Source organism: Ictalurus punctatus, unplaced genomic scaffold (genome assembly GCF_001660625.3).
Source record: "Ictalurus punctatus breed USDA103 unplaced genomic scaffold, Coco_2.0 Super-Scaffold_100046, whole genome shotgun sequence".
Taxonomy (NCBI): domain Eukaryota; kingdom Metazoa; phylum Chordata; class Actinopteri; order Siluriformes; family Ictaluridae; genus Ictalurus; species Ictalurus punctatus.
The window spans coordinates 2,174,294-2,181,407 of NW_026521087.1; the positions used below are offsets into that span (position 1 = coordinate 2,174,294).

The 7,114-nt window shown below is 39.4% G+C and overlaps 1 pseudogene; it reads right to left on the reverse strand.

Annotated features, from left to right (window-relative positions):
- Window positions 1-2,632: 2,632 nt before the first annotated feature.
- On the reverse strand, window positions 2,633-7,114 carry LOC108262119 (E3 ubiquitin-protein ligase UBR2-like; annotated as a pseudogene).

The following is a 7,114-nucleotide window of genomic DNA, read 5'->3' on the forward strand; positions in this document are numbered from 1 at the left end:
AAGAGGCTGGGAGCGGTTTCCCTTCCATTGAGCTTTTGTAGCAAGGCAGATAACAGCTGCTTGCAAAATCACAGGCAGTCTCTGCTTTTCCACTGAATGTGGAAGCCTGGCTCTTTCCTTCATCAAGAAGACAAGAGTAATGATGCGCTTGACTCGAGGTTGCAGCTTGTAATTCCCCACCTCCAAGCAGGAAAACGCAAAGAAAACGCACCCTCAACTTGAAATTGCCATTCGTCAACAGTGGGAAGTCTTCTCATCTACCAGTTCCTTCCCTGTTCATCGAGTGACGTCGAGTCGGCATGAGGGAGTCAGAACTCACAAAGTGGCACTTACCTCAGTGGTTATTTGCTTTAGATCAGGGTTGTCCAGTCTTATCCAGAATGGGCCGGTGTGGTTGCAGGTTTTCATTCTAACCAAGCAGAAGCCACACTTTAGTCTATTGAAAGCCAAGATCAGCAGATCAAACAGTTGGAATCAGGTGTGGCTCCTGCTAGATTGGAACGAAACGCTGAAGATTGGACAACGCTGCTTAAGACTAATCAGCATATAGACATATTTGCTTATTAAATATAAAACATTGACTATATAGATGGCTGATTGTGGAAAATGTACACCTCTCATCACAGTTTGCAGGCTAGGTTGTCGCTAACAAAAGACAGACATGGAGAGACTGCATCTTCTTACATTTTCACCCCTGTTCACGGGTCAAACGTGCCCTGATGGATAGTGATGTGTTAACAAACAGCAAAGAGAGCACTAAGAATTCAAGTGGGAAGCAGAAAGAGATCTAAGAGGCCTACAGAGAAGACTATGGCACATTCAGTTGACCAATTTATTTTCAGGTAGATGATTGCTTCCTTTTGTGCCAACTACCACAAAGTAGCACTTGAACCTTCAAGTTACAATCCGTGTATCCGTGGTGAACAAAAGTTTAAGTATGTGCTCTTCTCATCAGAAGACCATGGTCAACAGCCAAAGGGCTGCCCTGTCGTGGTTTCTGTAGTGTAGTGGTTATCCTGTTTGCCTCACATGCAAAGGCCAGTTGCACGTAGGTGTAGGTGGCAAACACATCCAAATCACCAGGCAAAAAACATGAACAAGAAAGAGGGAGAAGGTCGGTTGAACAGCAGAGTTACCAGGGTGTCATCAGAATTTGGAAACTTCTGAACCAAAAACAAGATCATGAATTTACTATTACGTAATAAAAAGTCATGCAGTGAATAAGATACCAAACTGCATATGTTTGAAACACAATGTATGTTTGTTTAATAATGAAGAGACAAAATACAACCTTTCAAAATGTTAAAATATCCAAATATTTAAATGTTTGATATTGAAAATATGAAACTCTCCATTATGTTTGGTGTAAAGTTGATCACTCGATGCTTTCCGCTGGTTTGTCATTGAGTGGGATTCTCATTCTGAGATGTTTTTGTCATCAGGATGGTTTTAAACCTAATGAGCTCATATTTCACACTAAAAACTGCTTTCTTTTAGTAGCAGAAGGATAAGATGCAGCAGTTCTTTGGTGAAAAGTCAGTTTCAGTTTGTGGGAAATGCCCTGCCCTCTGGGGCGAAACTGTTTTTTAAAGCTGATTAAACAAGTATGTGTGACTTTTTATTTTATTGGAAAAGGGGGAAATCATTCTGACTTTAATTAGACACTTTTAATGATCTCAGTCACATTAGGATCTGACAGCAACAAAAGAGAAGCGAAAGTGATGTGAGTGTAAACCGAGAGTGAAGCAAATGCGAAGTTAGACTGAAAGGAGTGTGAAATTTAAAAAATTAGTAATACTCCTTAAAGGTCTAAATGAAATCAAATACAATTCATAAATCATAGTGCAAAGAATATTGTGCAATATGAACATAAAGTGCAAGCCTAGATTATGTGTAGGCACATGAAAAAAATGTATTTGATCTAGATTTAAAGATATTTTCATCTGTGGCACATTTAACATCGACTGGGAGCTGATTCCAGTTTATATCAGCACAAAATCTAAACACTGCTCCATGTGTGGATCTATATTGGAAATAGTGTGGTGGGATGCAGACCTAGTCTTAGATCATATAATACAGCTCTCCTTGTAACGTTCCTTGATGAGCTGACATCAAGGATCTGAAAATGGTGCCAAGGTTACTGCAAAAAAAAAGTCATTAAAATCTTTTACACCCCTGCTGTAATGTGTGGGAGTGTTGAGTAACTGCAGTGACGCTTGGGGGCAGTAATGAGCGTTAAGGTTGCTTTTCACCCCCAGACGGAACTCGTGAACAAACGCAGCTACGCTCTAATTGGTGGAGCTCCTGGACGAGCTGCTATTTAATTGGTGTAGCGCTTTAGCGGGAGTTTTAGTTTCTTCCGTGTTTGTCTCAGAGCTGTAATGGTCGAGGCTTTCCGGTGATGCGCGTGTTTGTGTTTATTCATTCAGCACGAGTGCTTACTGAAGTTATGTCTAACAACTTATTCCTTGCATCCCTGCATGCTGGTCAATAATTAGTAAAACATTTCTGACATTTGGTTTTTGTCTGTGTGCGATTAAGAGAGACATAAGGGGAATCTCCAAACTAAAGAAACAAACGCAGCAAAAATGTCTCACAATCCCAGTTATAATCTAATGAACAAAATACAATATTAAAAACAGTTTATTAACTGATTACAAACTACCAGGAACAAAAGAGTTACAGTTGACTAAACTGTGACATATTTAACTGGTATATCCAAAAAGGAGAGAGAAAAAAAAGGAAAGTGACAAACGGTAAACATGTCTTATCCCTGAAATCATTATAGATGCAAACAAAGCCCTTAGATTGTAAAACAGTACACATCCATTGAAAACAAATTAGAGGAAGGGTATATAGCATGTGGCACAAACAGAGCTTAAACCTAATTTTCCTAATTTAAAGCCTTATTTACAAAACCAATGAGTGATAAACCAATTCTTTTCCCCCCTCTTTTAACCAAAAGGTGTGCTTAATTCACAATTCCAGGGTTTACATAATCTTTAATTCGTATTGTAAACAGTGAGCATTATGGCTGTTAAGTAAACTGTCAATTCAGGACTGTAGGTGATGACGCAGTTAGCAGAGGTGTTAATTCAAGACTGTAAAAGTAAACTCAGCATTTGATGTGTTCAGTCAGTACTGGGGATTTTGGCTGTAGGCTGCAAGTGAAAAACAGAAAATGTGCTCAGAACAGTTGTACATTACAGCACCCATTAGTTATGGATCACTGAACTTGTTTTAGAAATATCTCAGAATATGACATTTGTCTATTTTGATTAAGAATTTTTGATTAAGAATTTAAAATTAGAAATAAACAATTTTTTTTAGAATTTTGAAATGTAAAAACAAAAAAAGGAAATGTTCAACATTTTCAATAATTGATGTTCAAGATTCCGCACCATTTCTAGGTAAATGTGCAGATCCCTGGTTAGTTTAGATTTGGCTTTAGCCAAGAAAATCCAGGATCTCCCAGTCAGTGTCCTCCAGAGTCTGATTAGCTTCCTGTGCATGACCCATCTCCTCGGTGATGCTGTGCTGGCACCAGAGCTTCTGAATCTTTCTGTAGCGCATTCCTCCATCTGGGAGGGAAAGAGAATGATATAAACAGTGGTTTAAACACAAATTTTACAAGACATGTTGAGTATCTTGTTTGAGTTCTCACCTGAGCCCTTGGACAGTTCTCCATAGTCATCAAGGTACAGGAAAAGAACCTGATTCTCCCTCACCCTGTAAAAGACAGCAGAGGCTCATGTACTGCAAGCCAGGACTTGACAATGCCTACAAATGCTGTATATTCACAACCATAAATGTTAATTCAGCAGGAATGTCTCAACTCCAGGCCTATTGCTGGATTACTGAGATGTTGAGTGTTGGGAGGAAAGGAAGCTTGAAACTGTGTAGGATGGAGTGTTTCTAGGACAGGGTGGAGTCCCACTAGTATAAGAAGTCATGTATTAATAAATGAAATTTTTTTTAAACATTTTGGAAGATGCCTGTTATGTATTAATATTTGACCAGTTAATTGATTATTACGTCCTCTTTCAATAATAAACTGTATTCCTTGCTTATAAATAGTTTATTATGGGACTTCAAATTAAAGTGTTATTCGGAGTATTTTTAGCAAGCTGCTGTTATTTTTCATATTTAGTAGCTTTACAGCTTCCTTCCCAAAATGAGTAACCCATGTGTGAGGGATTATTGCTGACTAATTCACACCAATGCCCAGCCCTGATATAAACAGGCAATGCACCTATAAGACATGGCAATCAACACAGATGTGTCTTCCTTCTAACCTGAGGAAGATGCTAACACCAGCTCAGCAAACAAAGGTGTGTGCAGTACACGCTCCAACGTCCTCACCCTCCAGCTCAGTCTGGCAGCAGCTGCTCTGAGAAGACAGCATCGTGCCACACACCAAGCACAGAGTTTGAGCTCAAGACTTAACTCCATCTGACTTAGGACAGCTACAAAAACAATGGAGGTTATAAACACAAAAGCAATACCTAGTGTTGGCTCGAATTTAGCCTATTACCCAAAAACATTTAAAACTCACTTAGAAGCCAATACTCACATCTACCTCTGAGCCCAGTTGGAGATAGAAAAAACACACCAGCCGTGAGTGAGAAGAAGCAAGGGTCCAGCTTTATTGTTCCATTCCACCACACGAGATCCACACCGATGAGAATTCTCAGAAGTGATCCCCCTACCCTGAGCTTAAGCTCCAGTATTTATACTGTATTTACACACTAGATAACCCATAGGTTTCCAGAAAAGGCCTATTTCACTTACCCATAGAATTGAAACCAGGGGTTTTACTTTACACATAAAATCAGAACCCAGGCATTTCCAACAACCCAGGAAACAAAAACCCAGAATTTCTAGTTACCTAGGTTGTCAAAAACCAGGACTCTCATTTACCCAGGTTGTCAAAAACCAAGATTCCCATTTACCTAGGTTCTCAAAAACCAGGATTCTTTTTTACCTAGGTTTTCAAAAACCAGGATTCTCATTTCCCTAGGTTAAAAAAATGACGTAAGCAAGACGACTAAACAACCGGGAGGGACCTTGGTCTTATCGTTATCTCGAGGGGGGGGGCAGCCACCCTTATAACTGGCTTTCTTCATGGTTCTCTAAAAATTAAGGCTTTCCTTGCGAGACGAGAATCTTCACCATCTGAATCATGAGTAAGTTATATTTTCCTTTTTTCCCCGTACTTCTCATTTATAATTTATTTTCATATTTGCACTATGTTTCTTAGTTTATATATATTTATACTACTTGAAAAGCGGTTTACTGTACTTCCAACTTCTTAATATCATTACAGTTCTACTGTCCTGCATATCCTACTATTCTGTTTTTTTATAGAGTTTCTCTATTACTATAAGATTCTATTAAAGTTATTCATGTGTGTGTATGAGGAAGAGAGAGTGTGTGTGTATGTTTTTAGCACTCCTCAGCTCGTACACTTCTTTTTGACTTTTTTACTATTACTGCTCTTAAATTGCTCGTAATTCCAATCCGCCTAATCCCGCTTCTATGTGTCTAGGTGCCCGTTTTTCCTTCTTCTCCCTTATGTTTATTTTATGACATTTTTTATCCACAACACTAGAGATGTCCACCAGAATTCTATTCTATTAAGCAGATACTGGGTATAAATGAATGCAACTCAGAGTACACACACTCACGTGAAGCTGAAAGCCTGGTTGATCAGTGCACAGTAATCCTCTGGCACATCAATTAGCTTATTGGATTCCCAAGGAAAACTACACACACACAAAAACCAAAAAAACCACTGAAACCATTCTGTCTGAACCCTCTTACCCCTAAGTTCCCACAGTATTATGTCCCATAACCCTATAGTCCCCAGAGAAACAGCACGCCAACCCTGAGTTCCTGGGCCAAAATCAACATTTTAATTTGAACATTTTTAGGCCTTGAAAAAACTTATAATGTATTTGTGTAATATTACTTTGAAAATGAAGCAGTTCAGTGTTTTTACTCCACTTAGAGCACAATTCTTAACTAGAGAGAAATGCTCACTAAAATCCTTCTAATCTTTTAGAAATACCATACAAGCATCAGCATGGTCAATGCCTTTGAACAAATGCATTTTAGCGCCAAAAGTCAAGTTTCTGCTGATAATCAGAGCAGCAGGTAGTGTTTTCACGAATGCACAGAAATGGTTAGGTTATGACTCCAGACCCCTGCAGTGTCAGTCGCACTGGTTGATGCTGAAGATGAAGACGGATCAGGGTCTGAATCATGAGTTTGCATCACTATCAGTTTCGGTTTCAACATCACCTGAACTTTCACTGCTGTCACTATCTAGAATCCTCGCTCTCACCTGTGTAACTGTGTATGTTTTCTCCCCCCCGTTTTAGATGTACCTGTGTTCACTTTGGCATTTTTAGTTAACTTCTACTATTACGCCAATATTCACGCTTGGATCATCTTCATTGTAATGACAGCGTAATGTAATCACGTCGTGACGTCATGACTTCAACCTTCCGGGTCAAAAAATAATAATTAAATAAGTAAGGAATCATAGCAGAGCAATGCCAGTACACCGGCCTCACGGGGATAACGTTTACACTGTAAATCCGCTATATCGGCCTTACGGGGTAAGGGGGTTAAAACCACCATTTCAAAGCAAAGTTCAGAAGGCTATAGATAAGAACAAAAAATGATCACCTTATAAGGGTTTCAGGTGACTGGAGACATTGTTGCATGCCTGGATGTGAGCACCACCTGCAGGACAAATGGACACAACACACTCAACCCATTACAAAACAATCAATGATGTGTACACATGATATGGCATCATCAGCATTCACAGAAAACCTGTCATTTCTCGGCTCAGTTATGAACTTTCTTACCCCTGAAGCAGGGGATCCAGAAGCTCCTGGTGATTATAATAGAGCTGGAGCAGGTTAGGAGGCAGACACATATGCACACAGCACTTCCCATTCCCCAGCACCTACAGATAGATAGGAGACAGGGAAAGAACAAGATCAGTTTCACTACATACAATATACTATATACAGTGCATCCGGAAAGTATTTGCAGCGCTTCACTTTTTCTCCATTGTTATGTTACAGCCGTATTCCCACAT